This window comes from Acanthaster planci, linkage group LG02 (assembly GCF_054643075.1).
Source record: "Acanthaster planci isolate LZ-2023a linkage group LG02, COTS_SCS, whole genome shotgun sequence".
In the NCBI taxonomy this organism is placed as follows: domain Eukaryota; kingdom Metazoa; phylum Echinodermata; class Asteroidea; order Valvatida; family Acanthasteridae; genus Acanthaster; species Acanthaster planci.
The window spans coordinates 28,162,361-28,178,278 of NC_141778.1; the positions used below are offsets into that span (position 1 = coordinate 28,162,361).

At 37.2% G+C, this 15,918-nt stretch overlaps 2 protein-coding genes across 17 annotated transcripts in view; one reads left to right on the top strand and one right to left on the bottom strand.

Moving 5' to 3' along the window:
- The window catches only part of LOC110977170 (fibroblast growth factor 20-like), a 159,712-nt gene that overhangs the window by 68,881 nt on the left and 74,913 nt on the right, over nt 1-15,918 (bottom strand). For 4 of the 6 annotated variants that reach the window (XM_087133657.1, XM_087133653.1, XM_087133655.1 and 1 more), the window contains one exon: nt 13,819-13,909. The exons of 1 other annotated variant lie outside the window; for it this stretch is intronic. The gene's annotated coding sequence lies outside the window, so the exon portion shown is untranslated. Of the gene's footprint in view, nt 1-10,433; nt 10,791-13,818; nt 13,910-15,918 lie in introns of those variants that run through there. One more of the 6 variants, XM_087133658.1, reaches the window with a different exon arrangement.
- micu3 (mitochondrial calcium uptake family member 3) overlaps nt 1-15,918 on the top strand; it is a 221,587-nt gene that overhangs the window by 53,765 nt on the left and 151,904 nt on the right. The window lies entirely within an intron of this gene.

Below are 15,918 nucleotides of genomic sequence, written 5' to 3' on the forward strand. Positions count from 1 at the left end.
TGTTTGCAGTGGGCCAGATTTGCCCAATGTCTTGGTCCAGGCAAGGGAAGTCTGGTTTTTTGATACCTCCAATCATTTGAATAAAAATTAGGCCTTCCAAGTAAACTACATGTACATGTAGTTCAACTTTTGGAAGTTGGCAACTTTCAAGCATTATCAATTTTGTGTTCCATTACTTTGTACTTGTTTTCACTAACAGGTGCATTTTTGACTCAACATAGCTTAGTCACAACTTACTGGAGCCACATTTGAGTTACAGGCCTTTAAAAGAAGTTTGTACGGTGTAAATCAGCTGGAACCTTCAATTTCTTTCCTTCCTCACAATGTCCATAAGGATGCCAACACTGAGTGATACAAATGTGGGGATATACAATGTATTCATTGCAAACTTGTTTCTGCATTTTTAATGAAGTGATATAAAAATATCCATTATACTATACTCTTGTCTAACAATAATGAGGAATTTTGATAATGTGTAAAAAACACACAGTAATATTAGACACTGATCGTTAAGTTGCATAAACCTTTATCTTACTCTTAGCTGGTCAAATTAATTGTGAGATTTGTTCCAAATAAAGGAGTACAAGTCCTTGTAAGGTGGAGTGGAATGTAACGCACTCGCTTGGCATACATGTCAATGCGTGTGAATACATGTTCACATACAATGGCAACAGACTATTCATACACCACAGAGAATAACGCAGTCAGCTTAGAAGTATCTAGACCTGTATTAGATGGTCGGTCATGTGTATAATGTGTGTGTTCAGCCCAACCCTGTACCTTGTGTAAATTTATTGTACTCCTTCCTGAGTTGACTATCCTACAAATGATTGTTACTCAAATGATTGTTATTCGATTGATTGTTACTCAAATGTAAATCAGCTCAGGATGGAGTACAATAAATTTGTGCAAGGTTCAAGATTGCGCGTTACATGTGTTGATGTGCACATGTGCAGCTTTTAGAAAAATGACAGCAACTCACATACATGTCTGTTTGCTGTGTCTGCACTTCTCAATGTGTCGTGGAAAAAGTAATAAACACGTATTGTATTCTTATAGTGAAAGTGAGTGGATTTGTGCTGTGACTGAAACTGTAATTTACTTATCAACAAATGAGGATATAATGGCACAGAACCTGTCTGTGTTGCAGGTTTGTGGACCCAAACTTGGCAGTGGCCTAGCCAGCATAGCACCGCAGCCATAACGGCAGGTGCACCACAACACAAGTAGTCAGCGACGCTTATCCATTGCTTTCCTAAATTCAAATTGCTTCTGAAGATGTTGGATATTTGTCTGAGTGGTTCTCCAAAACTCCTTTGCATTTTATCTGTGACAGATGAAAAGGTTTAAAATCTTCCTCTTAATGTGTTGAGCGTTGTCTGGGAATGATCAATTCTATGCGTTATTACATGGAAACCTGGAGAACACCAAGTCTTTGTTTATGAGATTCCTGTCCAAAACTACAAACTGCATAAGACACAGGTATGTTTCATTTTATGACAAAAATGCCACAAATCATGTACCTAAACTTGATGGATGAAACAATCAATGTTGTTTGAGCAAGCCTCTACTCTGTGACTACAACATGCACCTTGCACATTAAGTTTTTACAGCAATAGCTCCCCTCCCTCCCTCCCCCGACATTTTGGGGTCACCTGCATACATAATGAGCATTTCTGAAATTGCTGAAAAAGGGTCTTGCAGGAGTACATCCGTTTGACATTTTTCAACCATAAATGGGAATTTGTTCCATTTTATTTTAATTTTAGAAGATGATCTTGTCACCTGTTGTATAAAGGTTATAACTGGGGAAAGAAATGTTTCTTTTTATTCTCTTTAAGATCATACAGATCAGTCTTGGTTTTCTTAATGTACAGTTGCAAAACATGGGCGCTTAACATTTACACTGCACATGTACTTTTAATATACAAAGATGTGATCTTTCTGAAAGAATTTACACGTCCACTGAATCTATGCAAAAAGTAAGAAATTACATACAGAACAGGACACTTACTTGACATTATCTTCCAAAAGACTTTGGATGCGTACATGTACTGCTACATGAGGTTTAGTCCACAAAACCTCACAGTGGTCATATGGCTGAAAGGTCCATTGCTGGTACATGTAGATCAGCATATTCCATTTAGGAGCAACTAGCCATTTAGTGCATAACATGTAAAATGAGCAGTAAAAACGAAGCATGCAACAGTTTTTGGGTCACCCTTTAGAATGCAAGATGTGATAAAGCAGTTGCAGGATCATCCTTCGGTGACAAATCCCAGCTGTTTTGAGCAGCCTTCAAAATTGAAGCTGGCACCCTGCACAAGCAAATTTGTTCATCACTCGGCTCTTCCTCTCTTTCTGGGTGTTTGGAACCCCCCCCCTTAACTAGACCATAGCGTGCTAAGTACTCAGATCAGGTCATGAACTCGTCATCATCAGGCGCTAAAGACCTAGAAATCCCTAATTCAGTACGGAACCCCAAGGCTTTGTAGAGTTACAAGTTGAAGGGCAACAGAGACTTAAGTCTTGGCAATGAGCTTAAGTATAAGTATAAAAATATATTAGGATTACAAATACATGGACATAATATATTCTGCAAACGTCATATTTCTAATCATACATCTGCGTGTACTGGTATTACTATGTCATATTGGCACTTTAAATATTTGTTAAAGAAAGATTTCATGAAGTTACATGTATGTAGTGTTTTCTTTTCCTAAGCTGTGTTCATTTGTTTTTGTGTTATTTTTCAAATAGCAGTTTCTTTTCTCAGTTACATGTATATTGATCACATGAAATTATAACTTGATGAAATGTAGAAAGACACGTTTTCTGGTTTGTGTTCTTTGAGGATGTGATCATTTTTTTCATGTTCCTGTGGGTGCATTGCTGAAGTTTCGATAGCACATAAGGAACGAATGAGATTAAAGCTTTATACCAGTATTTCTTGTAGAAAATTAACCATATAGATAGATGTTTTCACCAAATCTTAAGTTCATGTCCCTGCATACATGTACATGTACACATTGTGTGATTTTATTGGTTTACGTACATGTATAAGTAATTTGGCAAATAATATACTGTACATTTATCAATTCACAATTGTTCATGGGTGTGGCACCTCTGTCATACTGACATCATTATGCAAGTGCGACAGCAGAAACTGCATGTGTCAGGCATGCAACTTTTCCTCAAACATTGTACAATTGTCTTATAACAATTTGAATTTCCATGTTTTTTGTCAAATTTCAAGTTGCATGCCTGATGTATGGATCTTATCATTAGCTCTTGGCAGTTAATTTGTGACTGAAATCAGTTGAGGTGAGTATATTACCTCTGACTTGTCTGTGTAGCAGTAGAGCTTTCCGTGTGAGAAGTGTGTTAATGTCTACATCCAACAATGGCTGTACAAGCACAGAATTCAGCATGATGGAACTTGTAGGATTACATGTGCATGCATGTCTGCATGAACACAAACTTTCAAATTGTGGAGCCTTTTATGCAGCTTGAATCCTTGTCTCAGATAGAAACAATGGCCTTACATCTCATTTCGGCCACAGAACAAGGGAACAGTACTGTATGGGTCCATAAAGTAGTCGCACAAAAAATCACAGTGATTCCTTTTCTTTCTCCCCAAATTGCATGTCATCTAGCTTTTGCTTTGCTTCAGAAAATGTAAGCCGATTGCATGTTGTTCAGGCATAAACAGGCAGTTTCAGAAACTTCAAAACCTGCATTTGTATCACTGCAACATACGTGTACGTGTATGTAATGCAATGCCAGTGGAATGTGTCAAAGGGTACTTTTCTCCAGTACGGAAATTGAAAATTTCTGAAATCCGGTAAAGCAACATGAAGTGTGTCTCTGCAATTCACATGTGTGAGGTTTCTGTCATCATTCATGACAAAAAACTTACAGTGTCATCTTCGTCAGGAAGTATTTGCTAAAGTCCCATATGCATGGTGCGGAACTGTAAACCTTACCCTTTAACTACTTTCAGTCTGATGTGTCAAATGAATTGTGACAGTGCATGTATGTCAAGTCTGTTGCCAAATTGTGAGGGATGCTTGTTGAATTCAATGGAAAACATTTAGTTTACCAGTACTCTAAGAAGCTTATAGTATATCGTAATTTTTGGAATATAAGCCGCGGCTTAAATGTTGATTCTCACACTGACAAATGTATCTGCGGTTTATATGCTGGGTGGCTTATATGGCAAACTTTGAAGGATAAAATCAGTAACAATAGCTGCTCCTGGGCCACGCATACCACATGCTGGTGGCACGGTCATGTTGTTGTTAGTTGCCGTTAATATCTGAAAACTCCATCCTCAGAGAATAGAGTTGTCAGGATTTTGTCATGAGTTGTGTAGGGCCAAGGTAATCTTAAACTTTACTTACCCTGTGGTGAGATTTTTAGTGATTAATTTCCTGCTCTTTATTCAGTATTTTTTGCTGACAAATAATCATTTACTTAGATTGTTTTATTGTTGTAACCTGAAGATTTCTTTCTACTGTTAAATAAAAATTAACCACTTCAATGGTGCACTTTTGTGTGGCAGATCTTTCGTCTTTTTGCCGATCGTGTTCAGCGTGACATGCCACAGGATTTCATTTTTTTTACTTGGGTTTCCTAATGACATTTCTTTGCTCACATGGTTATCGGAAAGAGTCAGCCACTGGATTTTCTATGAATGGGTCTGCTGTAGCAGTCAGGCTAGCCTGAAAACAGGATTTACGCCATCGTGGTGGTGTGTGCGGTGTGATGCGTGTGTGCTATGCCACATACAGCATGCATGCAACACAAGCGGTTCCAATGTGATGACTCAACTAAGGTCTCGCTTTGGATTTTTCATTTTTGAAGTGATTTGGCAGTGGGTTTTTAATCAGCATCACAAAAACCTCGAGGTGACCAGATGTAGTGTTGTGGACAGTAACAGAGGTATTTTATTTTATAAAAAAGCCTATTATTTTGGTATGAATGGTCGACCTACATGTATGAGAAAAAAAAAGGTCTTTCAACTTATCTGACTTTGAGTTACCAAATTTTTATTGTACGTTCCTGACGGCATAACTTTTGCTGGCTGCTGGGAAAAAGGCAAGAGCTGCTGCACAGCCCATGCAGGACTATGCATCCAGTCTGCAAAATGTATTAAATTTGAGGACTTCAAATTCACTTTTTGTGATGACACTTGTTCGAATTTTGCTTTATACTTTTGTTAAGATTGCATATGTAGTGGAACCATTGACGTAATGTATGCTGTATTGGTGCTTCAGCACGTAGCATGAGGACCTTCGTGGTTGGATCGTCAAAACTGCAGTGCAGCTTATTTGCTGGTGCTGCTCATGTGCCAAATTTAAATCTTAATTGGCCGATTTTTGCGTGCTGCGGCTTGTACACTGGCCGGCTGATATTCCGAAAATTATGGCATACATGTACACTTGTACTTGGTCAGGATGGCAACGAGGAAGCAAGATTATGCACCAAATACCAGTTTCCATTTAGAAAACAATGGCTTTGACCTCAAAAATGTAGGTTAGAGTATTTGTTGTACTGACCAGGCTAAATAATGCTAGATAATCTTCGCTGTGGATTTACTTTTAGAATCTTTAAAAATTAAGGTTGAAATGTGGCATTCATGTTAATAGCAGACTGATGTCTCCAATTGTACTGCATGTTTATACATGTTTGTTGCGCACATTCTCAACAATGGATAATGATGTAAAATGAAAAATATATTAGTTTGAGAGCTTGTAAGGAGTTAATCAGTTTTGTAGATTTCAATATTGTACATGTACATGTTTTGACTAAGACCCCCAAAAAGCAGTGCTTTCCAAAAAATATCAGTGTTAACCAACTTTTTGTTGGCATTATTGTACATGTACTTAATTAAGCCGTGCAACTATATCAAATCACATCTGCCCATTTTGTATTGACTTCTGCATCAAATGACAGCCACAGATAGCTTATATACTGTACATGTACTGTAATAGGGTTCTGTTCAACAGTTGCTCATGGATTTGGTTCATTGGGCACACCTGTAGGTAAATGGCCATGCAACATCAGATCATTCACCTCATGAAGGTTATGGCCAGCTCAGGCTACATGTTAGTACTACATGGGGCCATCCTTGTTAGCCTGTCTGGTGAGAAAGTAAATGGACTTTTGGTCCTGGGAGAACTTGGTGTGTGAGAAGGTCCATAGGCCAGTTAGTATTGATAGGGGACTAACCAAAATGGAATAGGTACACCTGTATCCCCTCTGACAACCACAGTAAAGGTCCATCAGTCTTTGATGTCAAAGTAAAGGAACCTTTATGATTTCAAAAGTACATGTATTTTGAAAAACTTACAAACTATTTTTTCAATGTAAGAGAACAGGGAAAGCCACAAAACAAGCAAAAACAAGAAAATCCCAAATCAGGGAATGTTGGCAACTTTGGGAAGAATAAGCCTTTGAAGTTAACAGATAAGTGTCTTTTGCTGTTCTTGCTTCAATGGGGCAGCACGGACATCCAGGAGTTTCGCAAAATGGTGAGTAGCAACCACTCTACATTGATGAAAACAACTGCAATGAACGTGCTTGTACATACTGATCAAAGAATAGATTGTGTAATCCAATCATCTGACTGAATGGTGCATGTGTACATTGCCATGGTTGCTGTTTTCATCAGTTATTACCTGCCTTTTTGCAAGAGACCCGGATGTCCGCTCCGCCCCATATAAACAAAAATATGCAAGAATATTGGTATCATGAATCATCTAAGATATTGTCTTCCAAGTAACATTTTATGAACATTGTATAATTCCTTCATATTACCTTATATAAATTATTCCATTTTGATTTGAGGCTGCATGACATCCAAATGTCACAAATTACCAAAATGAGCGGTCTCCATCATTTTGAATGCTGCCTATCGTGATCATTCTGCTCCTTTGCTAAATTAAATCTCTTGCAATGTAACCATTTGTACGAATTTAATCTGGGAAAGTTCATGTACAAACCTAATGCACAATCTAATTCTTTCAAGTTTTAATTATTGTTTAACTCTGGCATCTAACATTCAGAATTACAATACTTGAAGCAGTGTGAGGGGAAACTTGTATGTCCAATTGAACAGAACGTCATTGGCTAAGAACAATGTTATTCATCAAGGTATCTTGTACTGGAATGGTCTAGATGATTCTCTCAAATCATTACCTTCTTTATCTGTGTTTGTTTGAAAACTAAGAACCCAGTTGCTTGGTTCATATTCCTAAATCATATTTATTTGTGCTCTATATTGATGCGGCGTTGTTTCACACTTGTTAGTTTTGTCTTCATCATTTATTGTATGGTTGTCTGTCTATAGGTTGGGGTACAAAAGCATTGCTGCTTAACCTGAAACCTAAATTTTGTCATCCAATTAATCAAATGTATAATCCTATTTTATATGATGTTACTCAATTTAATGGCCAGACATATCCAGTACTTAAGTAATGTGAACATGTTTGGTTGCATTATAAAGAATGACAGCATTGAAATGTTTCATTGTCAAAATGAACCTCCTTGTCCTCTTCCATTCAGTATTGTCAAAGCAAATTGTTCCCTTAAAGAAGCCCTTCATAAAGCATCAATTTATTTAAATATTTTGTTATTGGTGTTGTGACTCATTTACATGTACATGTACCGTTAATTCTCTCAAATATCTTCATGCGCAAAGATTATCAACCATATGTACATAACAAATGCATACATACCATACATACATAAATTAGAAACGCTGTTACTAGAAGTGTGACATACATGTAGGTGTAAAAAAAAAAAGCCAGTGCCATTGAATGCTGTTGCTGCTTGCTTTTGAGGTTATTTACTCTTGAATTTGAAACCCTATAGTGTTGGTAGATCTTCATCTTTCTTACAATGACCACTTTAGCATTATGAAGCTGTCATTAAATGTTGTTACTGAGAGCCATAGTAACAGATAAATGTACAATCACAGTTACCACTTAGGCTTAGCCTTAGTTGTTTTGGGAACATCATTTATGTTGCTCTTTTTCCATTATTTGCTCCGTGGAGAGAAAATGCTGATGTAACTTCACAAGTAACTACTTGTTTCACCATAGGGCAAGGACGACCAAATATCCTGTCTGAAAACTTTGTAGCTTGATTGGGGATGGCAAGGCCTTCCAGGAATAAGCAGGCCATAACACAATGTAATCAGGTACTGGTAACACAGGTGTTTTCTCCTTGTTACTAAACTTTGATAGTTAATTAGAATAGTTATGTGAATATTTGAGATGTGGTAAATAATCACTGAACAGTGTAGACCCAACAGGTCGTGTATTATTTAATTTGATATACAAAATCACACCACACCACACAACCTTTAAAGATATCTAAAAATGAAACAGAAGCGAAAGAATTCCACCTATAACTTTTCGTAAAGACTCACTGTGGTAGGGTTGTAGCTGCATTCACCATTGTCACCAAATAATGGATATTTACTAATTTTGGCTATAATTTGGATCAGCTGACAAGACAAAAAATTGTATTTAGGCACTGTGTAAGAAAGTGCAAGCGTCTATATGTATTGCAACTATTCAAAAATATGCCAGCTGCAACTTTGACTGGAGACACCACCCTCCACAGTTAATACATCCATATATGTTTTTCAATAATGAACAGTGCATACAGTGAAATAAGGAAAGCAGATTTCAAGTGGTGTAATTTTAATTAATTTCCAAAAATATGTATACTTTCCAGTTATACATATATAAACATGTATATGTCACTCTAGTGACAAAAGAACTTCTTAAAAAAGCCCATTTTATAGTGACAAAGATCTGACAAGTTGATGCTTTCACATAATATTTAGATGACAAACTTGTACTTGTGCTGAAATCTACAATTTCAATATCATAACAATACATTTGAAGTTCCTGGTAACAATGGAATACATGTTGAACTTATTCACGCTCCTTAATATCTTTGTGCTGCCATATCGGTATGGTGTGGGCTGTGACTTTTTCATGTGTGGGGAATGCACAATACCTGCAGTTAAGCAAAGGGTGCAGTTTTCACCTGAGAGTCTGTTAAAATTGTCATGCCCTCATATCACTGGAGTCAATAATTCTTTTATTTTATCTGTCTTGGAATCTTTGCAACATGGAAGTGTCTCAAATTTAACCCAAATGAGTGTCTTGACCCAAACTGCATAACTGAAGGTTGTACAATTTGAGTGATTTTAATTGTTAATGCTGTGCTGCGGTTGAGTGCATTTCCATGAGTAATTTAGTATATGAGTTAAGAAAAATGTGTTTGAGTGGCTCTAATTCTAGTTGAGTATTCTTCTAAGAGTGCGACTGCCTATATGTACATCTGTTTCAGTTACATCACTGCAGCTTTGACATTTTCTAACCATACAGAATTGTCAAACTGTCTATGACAATGGCATTTACCAAGGATTTGGCTAAAACACCAAACCTTTGAAAGCATGTTGAATAACATTAATCGTAACAGTCCTCAATCCTTCACCTGTAGGAGGACTGAGGACTGTTAGGGTTAATGAGCAAATTCATACAAGGATAGCAAAATGAAATAAATTAAGAAGAGTTCATGTGATGTAGTCACTTAGAAATTCATTCCACACTTTCCTTGAGTATTTTACATGTGCACACATGTCTTGAGAGAAGTTTATTGGTGTACTATTGGTGGCTCATGAGTAAACTTGCAGGCAGGGAAATGAGTGCAGACCACCAAATGCCAGCATATTTTTCAGGAAAGAGGACATGTGCTGTATGTGCATTGTTCTCAATGCTGATTGCTATGTGTACTAACAAACATTTCATGTTGTAGACTTTATGTAGACTTCAGGCACAGCAGTTGTGGAATTGCCTGGATTTCATGCAAGACAATATTCTATTTTCCTCTGCCTTCAAGCATTGCTCCCTGAAGAATTGCTAGTTTCACACTGCATGTACATGTATTTATGCTTTCTGCATGTTCATGTTATCTCCTCACCTCTTTGAAAGAACAGTCAGTGCAGACAAAGAAATTGCTGGCAACAGAACTTGAACCCACAACGTTTGGAAGGCCATGGGTTTATCCCACTGCAGTCAGTTCCACTGATCCACTGTTCCACTGATCATTTGTGAACCTGTCGCTTAAAGTTGCTAATTTCAATTGACTAGGTATTTAAAAATAAATAAAGCTGTCCATGTGTATTGAAGGAAAAGACTTTTGAATTTCTGGATTGAAATTACATGTATCCATCTGTTTTGATTTGCATCTTGTAGTCAGCTGATTCATTGACATATTTTTTTTCAAATGACCAAAAGCAACTTTCGACAGTTAAATTTTTTGACGAGAAATTAATTGGATAACATTAAACATGTACTTACTTGCACAGTAATGATCAAAGATATTTGCATTTCATGATGTTGTCTTACCTTGGAAGATGGCTCAGCACAGGAGTAGACAAAATCACACATAATGGAATGTTGGCAGTGAGTACTGAATTTTATCCAAGGACTTTGAAAGGTGATGATCTCTAGCATTCAGTCTCTGGTTTTACAGAGGATTTTCTGGTAACTTCCTGGCCAGTGGAATGGTGATGGAGCAACGTGTGGTCAAATCAGTTGTCACTTGAGATTAAGCTCTCTGATGAAGGATGATCTGGCTGTCATGTGCACATTGTACTTGTATTTATCCAAACTTGTGAGTTACATGTACCACGAATGCCAAAATACAACAGTTGTAATGCTGTAGTTTACAGTCTCATAAGTATCAGTGCCACATGTGACTCCAGTTGGCTGATTAAAAAAATTGTTAAATGCACATATAAATTTTTTACCCCAGTTATACAGAATGAATTGGCAGTGTGACAAAGGTCTAGCTACATGTCAGGACATGCTTTAAATGACCGTGCTTGCCTTTAGTAAGGCAATGTAAACTGTGCTGCGTGTATACACAGGCATGTACATGTATAGTTTGATGGCATAGCTGATGATAACAGTACTCAAATAGACACAGGCAGGGGAATCCAGGCAGTGTGTCAGCGTAATATATAGTGCCCTGACAAGTGTGAACAGTAACAACAATGCATGCACAAAGTTCCACGTGTTGTATTGCACAATGCGTCAATTCTTTATCCTTATTATTGGTTGGGTGTCAATTACTATTTTGTATGAGTGCATTGACATCACTTGAAAAGACCAAGTCTCCTCAACTTTAGCACAATGTGTGAGTTGTATTGCCAGTTTCAGTACAAAGGTTTTATTTTTCCACAGTCACAGCTGAGTCGAAGTTGTCTTTCAAAATTGAGTGCATTTCAGTGAGTTACTGTACATGTACATGTAGCACTGTAGCAGATATGAGTTGAACATGTACTGGTACAGTTGTTGATTGCCTTTAGTACAGGATAAAACAACATAGATGGAAGGTAAATTTGCTACAAATAGTTACATGTATGCTCTCTTCCCTGGTCAGAAATATCTTCCTCATTGACAATTCAGTTTGCTTTTAATAAAAAGGCCCTTAAGCACAGTTTCTATGATTCCGATTATCACCCTTGGTGATTCATTCAAGCTTTTGTCGCCATTTTATTTTTCACACTTGCCAGAGAAAGGAAACTGATTATGTTGATCACAGATGTGCAGATTGTTAAGCTAATATGATGCCCTTGCTTGTCACACTTGAGTGAAAAGGAAAGAGTGGGGTGGATACAAGGTGTATTAAGTCAAGATATTGTGCTTAATCCTAAACTTGATGTAGAGGACACATAAGAACATTTAGGAGCAGTTGGTCCTTGCAGTGTGTTTACTGCATATACACTTTACTTTGCACCCGAAGTGCACGTGCAGTCTTAAAGATCTTAAAAGGTGCTGGTTTGTCCTTGAATGAGAATGTGACCTGAGATGATACTATTGTTAACCATATGCTGCCGGGTTTACTTTGAAGTTGGATGACCCATTCCCGGGGGATTTTCAAATTTTCCGTTTTCAAAATGCTTCAAAAATTCGTAACTTCGTTTACTGGACTTTTACACACACTCCCTGGAGCGCTGGAGCACTTTTGTCCCCGGTGGTACAATCATTCAAAACAATGACAGATTTCCTCCCTATTGAAAACTGAAAAAATGTTTGTAATTCCCAGTAGCCCGGTCTTTTGTTCCGAGTAGGGTCTTTTGTTACGAGGCCAAGCTCCTTTGTCCGATTTCGGGCACCTCTGCTTTGCATTTAAAGCCAACGTCTTCGGCACCGGGCACCCCAGCACAAAGTGGTTAATGAATTGCCTGAGTGAGTGTAGTGTGCAACCGGTAGACATTCACTCATTCATCCAAAGAGCTGAATAAGATATCAAAGCAGGCATGGGTGTATATTCGTTGTTGCTGTTGAAATTGAATCTGGCCTGAAACCAGATGGGATTGGTTAAAGGGGGGGGGGAAAAGTCGAATCATGCAGATTATCTTAGACAAATGACCAAGACCGAGACCATGACCGCACTTGTAAAATAAGTGGAAATCATCTCTGTGTGTTGACCTAAAACTGTGAGGATAGAGCTTGAGTATTGGGTACGACCATACATATATTATTAGTTTGACGAAATGGTGTTGGAATTAACATCAATGTTGTTAGTTTTAATAATCTTGCTTTATAAAGCATTAATCCTAAAAACTTGAGAGGCAACAAAATATTCGTCCTGTTCTATGGAGGAAGGCAAATATACACAATAAGGCCTGAGTATGGGCGTTCCGTGTATCCCTTAAATAGAAATTAGAATCAGTTTCTTGGCACCAAACATGTAATTCCCTTAATCTTCCCTTCGGTTGTACCTTCTTTGATCAAAATGAGGGGGGGAGGGAGGGGACATGAGGGTGACCCCCAGTTAGCTGTAGATTCATAAGAATAATCTACAGTTAGCTGTAGATTCATAAGAATAATCTACAGTTAGCTGTAGATTGGTAAGAATAATCTACAGTTAGCTGTAGATTGGTAAGAATAATCTACAGTTAGCTGTAGATTGGTAAGAATAATCTACAGTTAGCTGTAGATTCATAAGAATAATCTACAGTTAGCTGTAGATTGGTAAGAATAATCTACAGTTAGCTGTAGATTGGTAAGAATAATCTACAGTTAGCTGTAGATTGGTAAGAATAATCTACAGTTAGCTGTAGATTGGTAAGAATAATCTACAGTTAGCTGCAGATTGGTAAGAATAATCTACAGTTAGCTGTAGATTGGTAAGAATAATCTACAGTTAGCTGTAGATTGGTAAGAATAATCTACAGTTAGCTGCAGATTGGTAAGAATAATCTACAGTTAGCTGTAGATTGGTAAGAATAATCTACAGTTAGCTGTAGATTGGTAAGAATAATCTACAGTTAGCTGCAGATTGGTAAGAATAATCTACAGTTAGCTGTAGATTGGTAAGAATAATCTACAGTTAGCTGTAGATTGGTAAGAATAATCTACAGTTAGCTGTAGATTGGTAAGAATAATCTACAGTTAGCTGTAGATTGGTAAGAATAATCTACAGTTAGCTGTAGATTGGTAAGAATAATCTACAGTTAGCTGTAGATTGGTAAGAATAATCTACAGTTAGCTGTAGATTGGTAAGAATAATCTACAGTTAGCTGTAGATTGGTAAGAATAATCTACAGTTAGCTGTAGATTCGTAAGAATAATCTACAGTTAGCAGTACATTCATAAGAAATAAACTACAGTTTAAATAAATATGTGATGTCACAGAAATAGTTTACTAAAACTACAACAAAAGTGACAATATGAATTAGTGGTAATGGCAACAGCAAATAAGTGGGAGAGAACAACTCACCTTTTTGCTGATGACTGTGTGGTCTATCAAAAAATCCAGTCATCAGTACATGTAGATAAGCAGTTATTTCAGAAAGATCTTGTCACTTTGACTGAGTGGGCAAAAGCATGGGAAATGAAATTTAATCTCAACAAGTATACCACTGTGCGCATTTCTAGAAAGAGGAATATTGCCAATGCAAACTACTACATTTTAGGAACCAATCTCAGGGAAAACTTTTATCCAAAAATAATCTAAACTGGAATGGTCAAACTGTACCTGCTGTAGCAAATGCCACTCATATCCTTAATTTCTTTCAAAGGAATTTTTACTCTGTATCCAAAAGTGTTAAGGAAAACTCTATTCAAACTTGGTTAGATCTCATTTGAAATTTGGTAGTATAGCATGGAAGTCTGTATACCAAAAAGATATTAGTCTACTGGAAGGTGTGCAGAGGTGTGCTGCTCACTTGGTGTGCAGCAACTACCCAAGAAAGAGCAGTGTGACCAATATGCTTACTGATCTTATTTGGGGGACACTTAAACAAAGACAGAAAATGAATCAGCTCACCTACTTCTACAAAATTATCAATGATGAAATTCCCATCAAACTAGATGCCTGTTTACCAAAGACAGCTAGATAGTGGAGAGTAAACAGCTCCCAAATCTCTAAAACTGCAGCCACAACTTACTCATTTTTATGAAAGATTGTTTGAAAAGAGAACCCTGAACCATCACAAATTGAAAGAGTTAATTTCAAATTAAGCCACTCCACAACGCCTCTTAGTGAGACTTCCAAGTGGAGTATGCAAGACGACAGACTAACCAAGTATCAAGTAAGTACCAAAAACATGCCACTGATTTATTACAGCGTGTTTGATTTTTTATGTGAGGACTAAAATCTGAATATTCAAATAACGATAAATATCTCTTCTCTAAATTGAAATTTCAAAACTGAATATCTGAAACCAAAGGGGAAAAATTCAGAACAGCCTTATTGTGTGAAAGAATTTCAAAATTTTTTGAGATTGTTGACATTCAAAGGAAAATTGTAGTTAGACATACAACATTTTTCACCACTCAGGTTTCACTGACCAAAAGTGGATCTGTTTCAACAATGCCTGAATGAAACAATGGAAGGATATCAAGGACAGGTTGGAACATGTATGTTGATACTGAATACAAGGAAATTCAGCCAGCATGTTTACGTGATCAAATTAGATTTGAGCAAATCATGTCTTTTTTGTTTTTTTTTTTCATGAAAAAGATTCTGACACCAACCTGTGGTGTCTGCATTCACTCCAAGACGAATCCCAGGCTGATGATCAGTACCACACAAAGAAATTGTTTGGCAATTTCTAGATTTGCCTTTGAGTCAAACAGTAACAATGGCACTAGCATCCTAAAGAAGTTGTGCATGGCAGCCATATTTCCGGTAAGAGCTTTTATTCCACAGGGATACACATGAATAGATCTTTTGTGCTATCCCTCCATAACAAAAGCAGTTAGATGGCTGTCATGCACAACCCCTATCAAAACTGTTTTATATCCCCACTTTATGACATACATGTAACTGGCCTTATACCGAGTATAAGGGCATGGCTACCGCTAAAGACAACTGGCATGCGTAATATTATTCTGATATAAAGTTTAATTGAATACATATGAGAATTTTCAACAATCAGGCACAATCTAATACAGTACATTACATGGCCGCAGTTGATCTTCATTGACTTCTTATTGCATGCTTTTCATAAATTCGTTATAGATCGTTCAAAGGGCTTGCATACACATACATGTACACACCCCATATACACATACATGTTTGTTATACCACGTTCATAGATCGTGAATTTTTATTGTTTGTGAATTGATCATGTGATATACTACAAGCGCGCATGTATCATTCACGCGTCAAGTGCACTTTGCAATGTTGCCGGGCCACAAAAAATGATGGATAACAGTGATCTTTCCCAATGTCGATGTGGCGTGTGTACTGAGTTGTAATTGTGCAATCTTGGATAGGAGAATGGATAGCTATGGTGGTACTGCATGCCAATTATTGTAGGAGATGTGCATGCCCATGCTACTCTCTTCACTCTGACCATGAGGGAGACTAATG